Here is a 13,324-nt window from a genome sequence, read left to right on the forward strand (position 1 = left end):
ATACATTTCTTATGATAACCATCTCCTCCATTCCTCTTCTACCTCCTGTGTCCTGAGGTTACTGACATCCCTTTTTCTCAGGTGCTAATTTTCCAAGTCTGAGGGAATATTAATATTCATGTAGCTCTATTATGTTTTACTACCTTTTGCCCATCTCAGATCTTTCTTACTCTTCTGGGGAGGTATTTGCTTTTTACCATAAGAACTTTGAAAGATACTGAGCCGTGTTCAAGAGAGGAAAAGAGTTTTGGTCTTATCATTTGCTAGTTGTTGACTAATTATTTACTTAGTCTTCTCTTCCAGGTACTTATGTGGCAACCTTAGTATCTCTAACAACCACATGACTTGTAACTTACCTCTTGCTTTCTCTTGGCCCCAGCCCCCAGTATTGTGACTCTACTCCACAAGTTTGGAGTAGCAAATTGATAAAATGATGGAAACAGAAAGAAAATGTTTTGTGACCTGGAGGGTTGGGATGTGGCACATACTTAAGCAGAAATAAAATAGTGACTCATCTCTTGCCACCTATTTCTAGCAAGACCAGGTGCTCCTGGACTGACCTTTCCAGTGACGTACAGGCTGTCACTAACTGCCTGTTTTTATCTAGTGAACACCTTTTTTTTCACAAATACAGGGTTAATAGTGACACCCTATCCCCCTGTGATGACTAAAGCAACATTTTTCTCTGTTTCTTTAGAGTAAGAATTGACCCTCTAGTTAGAGAGCTTTCCTTCTAAAACTTGTCCTGTGTCCTGTGTCCTTTTCTGTTTGTGTATTTTTGGGTTTTGTTTCCATGGGGACTGTTTGACCTTCTTCGTCCAAATTCTAGTTATTCTTACTGATTTGTAGTGACCTTCATGACTTGTTACTGTTTTTTAAATCTTAGGTAGACTTTTATGCATACTTTTATTTTATGTAACACGAGTTTCACAAATTTGTGAAATCTGTGTAAGTCTACGGTGCTGTAAGGTGAGAAACCTGAGGGAACTCAGATTTCTTTCACCTGTTTTTTGGCATGTCCATGTGGTCTTGTATATGCTGAATGGATTTGGCTCAGAGTTGTTCATATTTGCTTTAAAGAGGGTGGCATTTAACCAAGTTCTTTTTTTTTTTCCTCTGAGGTGTTGTTGGTCTTAACCCCTACCCTGCTGAATTTTTTTAAACTAAGTGTTACAGTAGTGAGAAGAATTGCATTAGCACCTAGGGAATTGGAAGGTTTCCAGGAAAGTTAGTACTGCTTAACCCCTTACTTCCCAGTCTACCTCACGGCGTCAGAATCTTCTCTGTCATGCTTTTTTTTATTACTGTGGAAATGAGAGATGAGGAGGAGCACTGCAATCCACTTCTCTTTGTGTGTCTGTGTATGTATACGTGGGTGGGTGGAGTGGGTGAGATTGCTGGTGTGCTTTTGTTACCCATGGCTTAGTTTTCTTGAACTGCAGGCTAAAACCAAACTCAAAGCTCTTTCGCCTACTCCACCTTCTTAAGTGTGTCCTCTGGAATGCCATTAAGAATGCATTTTATAAATATGCACTTTTTGGACTAAGTGTACTCCAATGTTGTTTGCACTTGAGGGGTTACGGTCTGTAGCTGATGCTAACATACCTTTCTGGCCTTCTGTAGGTTCTTAGTACAGATCAACTGATAAGAATGCAGAGCTCCTAAGTTGCCCAAGATTGTTAGAGATACTGACATGAGTGGCTGAAGCCAGGCAGCCTGGTAATTAATAATCCCCCTTGGTTCTTCATGAGTCTGTCTTCTGGGCCTTGAGTTTATTGCTTCTTTAGCATTATTCCCATTCCTTTAGGATTCCCTGTAGATGGAGGAAAACAAAAATTCTAACAGTATTTTTGACTTTTCAGCAATGATGAATGTGAATATCAAATAGACTGATTTCTGAAATACATGTAAGGGGATTGATGAAGTACAGCCAAGATGTTAGGAGGCTGCAGAGTATCCTTGCATTTAGTAGACTGCATGCCTTCTCATGTTATTGAGAAATTGACACATCCCAAGAGAATATTGCTTCTCAATTCAGATGGGAATAAATATAACTTTGTAAAACATGAATTTTAGTGTACAAATTAGAGAGAACAGATAATTTTTAAAATCTTGATTAATTTTAGATGCCTATGTTGAATTATTATGTTGCAGTTTTACACTCTTCTAAAAGCAAAGTAATAATGAGAGTATAAATGTTTATTTGTAGATTCCTGACCAAAATGAGAGCACTTAAAGGTAAAGAATAGGGCTGGGGATTTAGCTCAGTGGTTCCAGCACCTGCCTCACAAGTGCAAGGTCCCGAGTTTGATCCCCGGTACCAACAACAACAACAGCAAAAAAGGTAAAGAATGCTCTGCAGAATTTTAAGGGGATAATAGGAAATGTAGAGAATATGAAATGAGTTGTCCTTGCAGTTTCCTGTTTGTCTCTTCAACAAGATACTTTTTTTTTTAGAGTCTTGCTGTGTAGTTCAGGCTGGCCTTGAATTCACTATATAGCTCAGGCTGGCCTCAAACTCATGGTGATCCACCTACCTTGGCCTCCCAAGAGCCATGATTACAGGTGTATGCCACCACACCTGGCTCACGAAGACATTAACTTCTATCCAAAAGGTGGCAGAAAACTGAGAAATATACAGAGAGATTTATTCAAATATATTTTTTTGGAAAGGTAATAGACACAGGGATTATTTAGTTTGGAAAGTGTAGAGAACCCTAAGGAATATTACTGAGATGTTTGAGATGATAAAATATTTTAAAAATTTCTACCCTTGTTGCCTTGTGTTTAAAGATAGCCCACAGGTCCACTTGGTATTATTACATGTACTTGTCTCAAAAGAAAATTCTTTCTCAAAAAAGGTAGAATTGAAGAAATGTCTTAGATTTGGGAGATTAGGTAAATGTTGGGGTTACTAAAAAAAAAAAGCACTGAAAAGCTAAGTGTGGTGGCACACCTCTAAACCCAGAAGGCTGAGGCAGGAGGATTGCAAGTTTGAGCCCATCCCAGGGAATTTAGTGAGTCCTTGTCCCAGAAATAAATAAAACAAGGGCTAGAGGCTGGGGTTGTAGCACTTTCCTAGCATATATGAATCCTTAAGTTCAGTCACCAGTAGTGCATGCATGCACACATAAATAAATAAATAAATTAATAAATAATAAGTGTTAGGGATGTAGCTCAGTGCAGAGGCCATGGGTTTAATCCCCGGTAGTGCGAAAAAAAAAAAAAAAAGGCCAAAAATTTAATGACCTGTAGGTTCTATGTATGTTTAAAAAGCTAAGAAAACAGTAATAAATGAGGAATGATTTAATTTTTTTGATGAGCACATGGTTCATAATAGACTTATTTTAGCAGGACTGAGGAGGGTGCAAATGTTTCCTATCATACATTTCCTCTTAGACTTCAGTTATTTTTTGGGGGGGTGGGGTACCAGGGATCGAACTCAGGACCTTGTGCTTGCGAGGCAGGCTGCGGCACCACTGAGCTAAATCCCCAGCCCCCAGAATAGACTTATTTTATGCCTCATAAGGTGGAATAACTTTTTGTTAACCCTGAAAGTCCTCGGGGTATTATACAGATGGATGGTCAGGTTATTCTTGGGCAGTGTTATCTCTTCAGGGGAATACAATAGAAGCTTAAAAGATAAACTTATATGACACATATGATTTGGAAGAACAAGTTAAAAGCTGAATGTGGTAGCGCACACCTGTGATCCCAGCACTTGGGAGGCTGAGGTAGGAGGATTGCCGTGAGTTCGAGGCCAGCCTGGGCTACACAGCAAGACTGTTTAAAAAAAAAGAAGAAGAACAAGTTAAAGATCATGTTTATATTCAAGGCTAGCCTGGACTACATATCGAGATCCTGTCTCAAAAAACAAACAAAAATCATGTTTATTAATAAACATGATCCACAAGGCATTAAAGAGTTTGAGTTAGGTAGGTGGTCGTTTCTCCCATTTTATGTCTTTGTAGCTGAAAATAGTTATGACTTATATAAACCTTTCTCATTTTGAAAGTAACTTTGCTTTACTTAAGTATTTTTATTTTTTATGTTGAGCTTTCTATTTTTGCTTACTTTTGTTTGAAAGCAGTAGGAAAAAATACACCTCTTGCTACCTGTAAAGTAGCAGCATTGGAAGCCTGGGCAGTAATGCATGTCTATAATCCGAGTTACTCAGGAGGCTGAGGCAGTATTGAAAGTTCAGGGCCAGCGATTTAGCAAGCGCAAGGTCCTGAGTTTGATTCCTGGTACCAAAAAAAAAAAAAAAGAAGAAGAAAAGAAAGAAAAGAAAAATCAAAGCCAGCTTGGGCAATTTAGTCTCAAAACAAAAAATTTAAAAAGGTTGGGGGTGTAGCTTAGTGCAGAGGCCTTGAGTTTAATCCCATGAGTGTGCAGGGTCAGGGGAGCATTGGTTGTTTACCCCTCATTAGGGTCAGCTGAGACAAAGCCACACTCTCCCCTTTCCCTACTGCTGTCATCTCTGTTTTTATTTCTTACTTGCTTCAGTAGGTGCTGGTTTGGGCACAGCCAGGCTTTGGGTCAGAAGCTGTTGACACTAAAATTTCTTAAAACCTCAAAGTTTAAATTGGAAAAAAAAAAAGTAAAGTATATTTCAATCACTGAGTAGTCTCCTTGTCTTAACTTTTTGTTGTTGTTTTTACAATCACAGGTTTGTTTTTTGTTTTTGTTTTGAGATGTGGAGAATTGAATCCGGGATCTTTTCACTGAGCTATGTTCCCAGGCCTTTTTTTTTACTTTTTATTTTGAGATGGGGCTTTTCTAAGTTGCTAAGGGACTGGGCTCAAAAGTGTGATCCTGTCTCAGCCTCCTAGGGTGCTGGGATTACAGGCATGCAGTTAGTTGTGCTGGCTCCCATCTGGCTACAAACAAATTTTAGAATACAGGAACTCTTTTTAAGGAAATATACTGTAAAAGGAATACTGAAAAAAAAGACAAATATTAGGACTAAATTTTTTTTTTTGTGGTACCTCGGACCGAACTCAGGACCTTGTGCTTGTGAGGAGGCGTGGCACCATTGAGCAGAATCCCCAGCCTTTCAGGACTAAATATTTTAATGAATTTACTATTGACTACAGGATAATTGGGTGCATCATTATTCTGTCAACTTTGAGATTCTTACTTCCATTCATTATTAAAGCTTGCTGTGAATGGTAGCCTTAAAATTTTAGAGCTAGAAGAGACTTTCAATGTTATGAAGCCCAAATACCCACTCAGTGTATCAGTTACTTTTTGCAATTGTAGGTTGCAAACATCAAGGATCTAGGAGGTGGAAATTGAATAAATGAAGGAAGAGAAACAAATTTTGGATTTTGCATTTCCTTATGTAAATTTTAGGATTTGGAGAGTAGTAGAAGGGGATTTTATAAGAGGAACAGGTATGCTAGAAACTAAGAATGTGAGGGAAAAGATTGAAGAAATTGGTTCTCTGTTGCTTGGCTCTGTGACAGTTAGGAAGTCAGTTTGCCCTTCAAATATCATTTATATTTCTTTTCCTCAAGAAGGAGGATAGCTGGGTATGGTGGCACACACCTGTAATTCCAGCACTTGGGAGACTGAGGCAGGAGGATCATCAGTTTGAGGCCAGTCTTGATTCGTAGTGAATTCAAGGCTGGCCTGATTGACACAGGCCGGGGATTTAGCTCAGTGGTTTTGCCGCTTGCGACCGGAGTTTGATCCCTGGTACCAAAAAAGAAAAAAAAAGAAAAAAAGAAGAAGAAACAGACAGGGATACAAAGGGGAATAAGCATACTGAAATTAAATTTTTAAAAACACGTGGGGGTTGAGGGAGTAGATCAGTGACAGAGTGTGTGCTTAGCATGTGGAGGCTAAAGGCAACAGCTATTTGGGCATTTTGTTAGGGTAGCAAATACAGGTAGAATTTATGGTGTCTGAGATTATTTTTCTGAATTTCTGATTCTGTGACTTATTTCCTATGTTATAGTGCTGTGTGAAGGCATATGATTTTCTTTTAAGATTTAATGTACTTTAAGGACCTAACCAAGGCTGATTTACAAACCATCTGTGATCTCAAGGTCAACAGAAAACAGGAGTGTATCTTGGTAATTGGCCTTACATCTCAGATATATCTGTCCCTCCCCCCTAATGTCCTAACTAGGACCGAGTAAAGTACCCTCACTTCCCATTTTTTACAGTTTCATCAAAGTTTAATTAGCATACAGTAAACTGCACATCTTTAAAGTGGACAATTTGTGAAACCATTACCACAGTCAAGATAATGAATATGTCCATTACCCTCAAAAATTTTCTCTTTACCTTTCGTAATCTCTCCCTCTCACTCCTCTATCCCCCTTCCCTGTTCTTCCATCCCTAGGTAAACACTGATTTGCTTAAGTATAGGTGTTGTTTTTTTTTTTATTTCAGTACTAGAGATTGAGCCCAAAGCCTTTGTACTGAGCTACCTCCTCAGCACATATTAAATTTTTTATTTTGAGACAGAGTTACACTAAATCACTAAGTTGCCTAGGCTGGGCTCAAACGAACAATCCTCCTAGAGTCCTGGGATCTCAGGTATGCAGTCGTTTGTTCCTTTTTATTGTTGAGTAGTATTACATTGTATGGATTTATCATGGTTTTTTATTTGTTTACCTATTGATAGACATTTCAATGGTTTCCACTTTTGGACCTTGTTTTTTTTTTTTTTTTTTTTTTTGGCTACCGGGGATTGAACTCAGGACCTTTTGCTTTCGAGGTAAGCGTCAGAACCACTGAGCTAAATCCCCAGCCCCTGGACCTTTTTTTGTAGTGAACGTTCATGTGCAAGTTTTTGATTAGATATACGTCTTCGTTTTTCTAGGGTAAATATCATGGAATGGAATGATGGCTGTATATTAGATATGTGTTTAATTTTTAAATAAATTGCCAAATTGTTTTCCAAAATGGTTGTGCCATTTTACATTCCTATCAGCAATTACAGTATAAGAATTCTAGCTCCTTGCCAACTCTTCCTTTGATTAATCTTAAATTTTAGTCATAGTGGTGATTATGTGGTTATATATCAGTGTGGCTTTAACTTGCAAATCTCTAGTGATGTTGAGCATCTTTTCATGTCCTTTTTAAAGAAAAATCTTTCTTGAAGCATCTATTCAAGATTTTTGTGCATTAAATTTTTTCTTATAGTCTAGATAATACAAGTCTTTTGTTGAATATGTTTTGTAAGTTTTTATTCCTTCTCTGTCTTAACCACATTTCTTTCTTTTCTTTTTTTTTTGGTGGTACTGAGAATTGAACCCAAGGCCTTCACAGAGAGCTACATCCCCAGCCCTTTTTTAGGTGTTTTTACTTTTTTTTTTTGGTACCGGAGATCGAACTCGGGTCCTTGCGCTTTCGAGGCAGGCGGCAGAACCACTGAGCTAAATCCCCAGCCCCAAGTTTTTTTACTTTTTATTTTGAGACGGGGTCTCACTGAGTTGCCCAGGGTGCTCTCATATGTGTGATGCTACTGCTTCAGCCTCCCAGAGGGCTGTATTTACAGGCATACACTACCATGCCTGGCTCCATTTCATTTTCTTAACAATATATTTTGAAAGAATGAAAGTGTTTAATTTTGATGAAGTCCGTAGTTTCTCTTTTCTTTTCTTTTTTTAAAATTAAAAAAAATTTTTTTTTTGTACTGGAGATCGAACTCGGGTCCTTGCGTTTGCAGGGCAGGCAGTAGGACCACTGAGCTAAATTCCATGCCCTCATTAAGTCCATAGTTTTTCATTTTTGCTTTTTGTGTTCAAAAATCTTTGCTAAAATCACAGTCCCCAGATTTTCTCTTTTCTTCTAAAAGTTTTATAGATTTAGCTTTTAAATTTGCTTGTTTTCCACTAGTGATATGTGAGTTATTTTTCATGTTTACTTTGGGATATAAATTTTTTCTTGTAGACAAGATAGAACATTCTAACCTTTTGAGATTTTATTTGTCCTGGAAGCAATTTTTTCAAGTTTGGTAGCAATAAATCTTATCTCTAAATATTAATGAGTGTTTAGCATCCTTACGTTTAAGGAATATTAATGCATTCTAGACTGTAAGGATAAGAAGTAGTAATAACAGTCACAGTAATAATAGCAGCTGTTTATTGCATGCTTACTATATCCCTAAAGCTAAAAAAACTTTAGATTCAGTATTTCATTAATGTCTATATTGACCTTATAAAATAGGTACCAGTATTATTATTTCCATTTTATAGGTGATTAAACCAGCTCAAGCAACCTATTTGAGGACATAGAACTAGCAAATGGCAGAGCTAGGATTCAAACCTAGGTCTAGTTTATTAAAAAACTCATACACTAGTGCTGGGGATTTAGCTCAGTGGTTCCAGCACCTGCCTCACAAGCACAAGGTCCCGAGTTCAACCCCCGGTACCAAAAAAACCCCAAAAACTCATACACTTATTCTCATTATAATGACAGTGTACGTGTGTCCACTTTTTGTGGCCATGGTATAAAAAAGTATTCACTCCTAGAAATTTCTTAGAAAATTTAGGTGGTATCCTTTAAAGTCCTTTGGTCATCTGTAGTCTGTTAGAACTGTATTCTCCTAGAGTTCCATTGGGAAGGAAGTACAGTACTGGGTTTAGACAGACAATGTACATTGGCTAAATGTCTAAATGCTTTTTGCATTTAGTAATTTAGACTTTGAAGCTATTGGAAAGAGTCTTAATTAAACCTTTCTTATCTTAGGCATGAAAAAGTAGCTATTACAGCACAGGCAAAACCTATCTTTCCTTTGGCTCATGAGTTATTAAGCAGTTGTGTAAGTTATTATTTTTTAAAGTACCTTGCCTGCTTTGTAAGCAGAACGGCTTTAATATCGTCACCTGTTCAGTAGTTGTAATTGTTAAATTGCTGAGAGCAGCAAGTGGTGGTGACATACATAGGGAGAAGGAAGTTGTGCTGAGACCATCTGTATAGTTAGTGTCTTTATGCTTTGTGTTTGTATTTAGTATTTTTATTTTTCATTTTTTTGGTACCAGGGAACATGCTTGGGAGAATTGAACCCAAGGCCTTCACAGAGAGCTACATCCCCAGCCCTTTTTAAGGTGTTTTTACTTTTTTTTTTTGGTACCGGAGATCGAACTCGGGTCCTTGCACTTTCGAGGCAGGCAGCAGAACCACTGAGCTAAATCCCTGGCTCTGTGTTTGGTATTTTTAAAGACCTCTTTGTGGCCCTAAAATTTGACCATAAGAATTGCAAATAGCTAGTAATTCCAGGATTTCTTCTGAGTCTGGGGACTGCTGAAGTTTGTTCTTTAGACCTGGCAGTTATTTGCCTGTAGTTAATAATTAAGATATTGCTGTAAAGATCTAAGTACCTGGGACTAGGATTTTCTGTATATCTGGTGGTGAGGACTAGAAAATAGTTTGGATCTACCCTGGATCCAAAGTCTGATCAAGAAGTCATGTGATTATCATATCAAGTTTAGTCCTTGCTTTTTTAAAGAGACTCTAGTCTCAGCTGTATCTATATCAGGATAGGTAGAAAAAGCTCTAGGATCTGAGCATAAATTTTAAACACTGTAGAAATTCAGAGAAGTGAGGGCATTAAATGGAAAGATTATTGGATTGAGAGTCAGAAAACCCAAGTTTCAGAATCTTAGAATGCTTCAAGTGAAAAGCATCCTAAAATTATTTAATTTAACTCATTTATTTATTTTTTGAGACAGGGTCACGCTATGTAGTCCAGGTTGGCTTTGACCTCACTATGTAGCCCAGGCTGGCCTCGAACTCATGGCAATCCTCCTGCCTCAGTCTCAGGAGTGCTGGGATTATAGGTGTGAGCCACCATGCCTGGCAACCCCTTTATTTTTATAGATTAAGAAATGTTAGCATAGAGGCAGGCATGGTGCTACATGCCTGTAATCCCAGCACTTAGGGTCCTGGGAGAAGAGGGTGCAAGTTTGAGGCCAACCTGGCTACCTAGTGAGACCCTACATCACCCCCCACTCCCCAAAAGTTAGTCTAGGCAAGTGACTAGGCCTAGAACTAGATCCTTATTTCTCACTCCCTCTGCAGTATTTCCATATATTGATACTTAGTTGTGGGTACTAATTAGTTTGTATAAACTCTGGGCAAGTCACTTCACTTTTTTTTCCCCCCAGTGCTGGGAATTGAACTCAAGGTTTGAAGTGTGCTAGGCAAGTGCTGTACCACTGAGCTACATAACCTGCCCAAGTCGCTTCACTTTTTGTGGTCTTTAACTCTGTTGTAAAATTAGGGTGTTACTGTGAATCATTTACAAAGTCTGTTCTAATGTCCCAAATTTTGTAAGTAATCTAGTGTAATTTTAGACAGTGTTAATTAGCTTCATAGAAGACGGGGTTGGGTATGGTTGGTCCTGGAAGGAAAGCCATGGATTGGCAGTATAGAGAGGGAAGGATTTTGTGAGGTGGGGAGAGGGTGAACAGAGGCTTAGGTATAAATGTGTGATGGTAGTAGAGAAATGGTCTGATTACAGCAGTCACAATGATTAGTGGGAGATAAATCATTTAAGAAAGATAAAACCACTTTAAGAGATAATTTTACCCCGGCAAGGGCTTTTCGGTTTTCTTTCTGTGAAAACCAGTGGAAAGCAGGGCTGAAAATTAGTACTTTGTAACACATGGTGCATGTTGATGCCAACTCTGGGCCATGTGAAGTGTGGCGGTGATAGTAAATTATTCAGGATTACCTAAGAACATGAACAAGGTAGGTTAATGTTATGATGAGTGTTCCAGCAAATCGTTTCTGCTATCAAGATGGAGTTTTAGAGTTAAACGTGTTTGATTTCCAATCTTTATCAATGTTGTACATCCATATTTTCAAACTTTCAGAGATTCATCTATATTTTAAAAATTTGACTTTTCAACTGGATCTAAAGGTGTCTAACCATTGCGTCTCAGCCTTTTGGCTAAGATCAAATGTAAAGGTGTCTAACCAAATGTAGACTGATGGATAATGCCATTGCGGAAACAATCTAAACCTGTCTTTGAGCCCAAATGTTCTTCTAAATGTTCTCAGTATGGTGCAGTTTAGCTTTTGATTGCAGGCTTATTTGAAGTGTTCTTTAGACTTTCTTGAAGGCGAAGATATATATTTATATCTTGTTTTGAGGGCTTATCTTCCTTCTAGCTTGTAAGGTTCCTAACAGCAGTGTTAGTGTTTAGCTCATGTTAGCAATATCCTTTTATATAACTTAGTTTCGATGTTAGCCTTGGAATCTTGTAATTATTTTCAAGGCTTTCCATTTCCATGGTCTAATTTAGGAGATGGGCATTTTTGAAAATATTAGTGCTCTCACCAAGGTAACTGTGAGGCGAGAGAACTGCTAGTGTAACTACCCCAACCATAAGAGTTCTGTGTTCAAAAAAGATTATTAATGTATCTGTGGAGATAGTATCTTATAGTTTTGTGTTGTGTTTAATGAAGGAACATGTTTGTTTCTTTTAGACAGGGTCTCTCTATGTAGTCCAGGCTGGTCTTGAACTCACTACGTAGCCCAGGTTGGCCTCGAACTTGGGGCAATCCTCCTGCCTTAGCCTCCCAAGTGCTGGGATTATATGCGTGGGTCACCATGCCCAGCGAAAGAACATTTTTGTAGGATTAAAAATCTCTGCATTATTTTACAAAGTACAGGGCTGCCAATAGTTACTATTATAGATGAAAGCAGTATTTAGCCCAGTGCTCTAGAGATTAGCATACATTTAAAATGAATAACTGCTAAGTCCCCATGTTATTTGGGTCTATTAGTATTACATATAGTCTTTCATGGCTACAGAAAAGTTTATGTACAGTATTATAAAGAGGACAAGGTTGAATTTTCATGTCCTTGGGATACTATAATGTTTGGTTCTTCACAAAAAATGGTAGTCATGATAGGTGTGTACCATTTTTTTCTTAAACACGTAATATACCCATCCTTAGCTGTGGAGTTCCTTCATAGCCATAGAAGCACAAAGTTTCGGACTATTCTAAAATTACTTCATCTTGCATGGGGCCTACTGAGATATTTTTAATTTTGTTAGCTTTTGTGAGAGATGTGTATCAACGCTCCCCAGGCCATAGAGGTCTCTAGTGATTTCTTGGTTCTTGTATTTTTAAAAAGTGGGAGTTGGCAGTGGTTTCGCTGCCTGCTGCGCAAGCGCAAGGACCTGAGTTTGATCCCTGGTACCAAAAAAAAAAAAAAAAAAATAGGAGTTGATCTTAGTTGGCAGCTCTTTATATCCGCCAAGGCTTGTTCGTTACTTACTTCTAGGCCCATGGGTGACGTCTGTTTCCTGTGATTGAAACCACAAGAAGAAGTGGTGAGAAACCACTGTAGGATATGTATTATCATGCAAGCAGCAGACTTTGGGGAACCCTGAAAAAGAACAGTAGTAACTAAGTGCAATTCTTATGGGGTCTAAGAGATCCTAGAAATGATTTTTTTTGTCTTTTGATGTTTTGAGACATGGTCTGTGTAGTCCAGGCTACCCTCGAACTTTTTATGTAGCCCAGGCTGGCCTTGAATTTATGATCTTCCTGCCTCGACCTCCAAGTGCCAGGATTACAGGCTCTTAGAAATGACTTATCCCAGGTTCCTCTTAAAATGAGGAGGACATAGAGGTATTAAGTTGCTCAAAGTCATATAATTAGGTGGGCTAGGTTTAAGATTGTACTAACTACTCAGAATTCTTCCTCACATTGGATTATCACTCCTAAATTTTGTAATTGTACTTGCCAGCATGTTTCCTTAAAGATTGTGAGTCAGGCGTGGTGATGCATGCCTCTTATCCCAGCACTCAGGAGGCTGAGGCAGGACAAATTTGAGGCTAGCCTGGGTTACACAGTGAGTTCAAGAGCAGCCTGAACTAGTGAGACCTTGTCTCAAAAACAAAACAACCAAAAAGATAGTACTAGTGGAGAAGAGTAAATATGGTTGTATATTTTGAATGTGGGAGCTAGAATGTTACTTTTATATGCTATGCTAATGATTTTTTAACATACATATGTTTTCAGAACAGTGTCTGAGAACCCCAGTTTTCTGTTTCTCATTTTTATTTCACATAGTATTTGAATACTCTAACCATTGTCTCTATGCATGAATTTTTAAAAACATTATATAGGTTATACATATTTTCTGTTTGTACTAGAGATTGAACCCAGAGCCTTAACATTTAGCTATGTTTCTAGCCTGTTTTAAAATTTTGAGACTGCTCTTAATAAGTTATTCAAAGTCTGAGCTCAAACTTGCAACCCTCCTGCCTCAGCCACCCAGAGTGCCAGGATTAGAGGTGCACCACCATGCCCAGCTGTTTTCTGCCTTGAAATTATGTAAAAAATA

The 13,324-nt window shown here is 38.2% G+C and overlaps 1 protein-coding gene across 2 annotated transcripts in view; it reads left to right on the plus strand.

Moving 5' to 3' along the window:
* Positions 1-13,324, plus strand: part of Diaph1 (diaphanous related formin 1) — a 106,522-nt gene that overhangs the window by 1,065 nt on the left and 92,133 nt on the right. The window lies entirely within an intron of this gene.

This window comes from Heterocephalus glaber, unplaced genomic scaffold (assembly GCF_053883595.1).
Source record: "Heterocephalus glaber isolate CG9 unplaced genomic scaffold, H.glaber_assembly_v1.0 deba00001463, whole genome shotgun sequence".
Classification (NCBI taxonomy): Eukaryota; Metazoa; Chordata; class Mammalia; order Rodentia; family Bathyergidae; genus Heterocephalus; species Heterocephalus glaber.